Here is a 1,430-nt window from a genome sequence, read left to right as displayed (position 1 = left end):
ATTTCATTCATTGTGGGGTGGCTCATACAATTTTATAGCATTTGAAAACAAATGGAAGTGTTTTTGAAATAGTATTGATTAAAGTTGACATATTCCAGTCTGTGATTATCATCAACATCCATTCCTTTAATTTTAGTATCAATAATACCTAATTTCTGCTTTTCTAACTCAAACATTAGGTATAATTTCCCATAAATGGGGTTTATTAACCATAAATTCCAAATATTACTGTAAAACCAGTTAATAAGTTAGTGTTGTGTAGTGTTGAAAACGTTGAAAAAAAGGGTTAAAAAAGGGACAAAAACGTAAGAAAAAGTTTAAAACTTCAATTTTGACGGGAAGACAACACGAGGGTCATACTTAACGTCTCCTAAATATATTCTTGTTGGGGTTTTTTTGTTTTTTTAAACGTGCTAAATCAAATGTAAATGTGATGCTAGTTGCAGCTGTTTGCCTCCGTGGGGCAGTAAACGTCCTAAAATCCTCCTGCTGTAATGTGTGTGTAGTGATCAGCTGTTCTCCTAAAACCTTCTCAAATGAACAGAAATCAACAGCACGGCTTGTCTTCAGGTTAGAGTGGAGATCCTGACCTGGTACGAGTCTAATCCATTAATCCGTTATATTCCTAATTTAAAGGGAACGTGCAGGCTTTGGTGCGCGGGGAGATTTGGGACGGCTTAACAACTAAATAGACTTCAAGTTGTTCTAAATAAACGCATCTGAAACCATGTTTTCATCTAAATTAAAGTAGTTGCTGAGTCAGAGTAGTTTTTGAAATAATGTTGCAAGCAGCAATCAGAGTTGCCACAGTAGGATGCCAATATACTGCACTGGAGCATTGTGGGAAATGGAGTCAAGTCAATGAGTTAACAGACAGTAAGGACATGTAATAATGTGTTTCTCTGACAGGTCTTAATGGCGTCAAAGGGTCAAAACTGAGACACTTAACTGGATTGTTAGTCTGTTGTCTGGGTTATCATAGATAGATAGATAGACAGAGAGATAGACAGACAGACAGACAGACAGACAGACAGACAGACAGACAGACAGACAGACAGACAGACAGATAGATAGATAGATAGATAGATATTATTCTTCAGAGCAATCCAACGAATAATTCAAATTAATCCTGGACTCCCCTTTGCTTGACACTGTGCTGCTGATCCCTAATCTCCCTTTACATTAAAACCTGGAACTGTTGTGAACTAGTTGTGATGGAGACTTCCAGCCCTCCCTGTACCCTCCCTGTTGTCCCATTAACGCAGCTGCGGCAGCGGCAGCGGTAGCGGCAGCGGCAGCGGCAGCCTACCTTTGGTCAGCGTCTGTTGTCCGGACGCACACTCGCTGTGGCGGACGCACATGTCGTACTTCTTCTTGAAGTAGTATCCCTGTTTACACTGACACCGGCAGTTGCTGTCGGCGGTGCACGC

This window comes from Etheostoma cragini, chromosome 14 (assembly GCF_013103735.1).
Source record: "Etheostoma cragini isolate CJK2018 chromosome 14, CSU_Ecrag_1.0, whole genome shotgun sequence".
Taxonomy (NCBI): Eukaryota; Metazoa; Chordata; class Actinopteri; order Perciformes; family Percidae; genus Etheostoma; species Etheostoma cragini.
The sequence above is the reverse complement of the archived record's forward strand: the minus strand, read 5'-3'. Positions refer to the sequence as shown.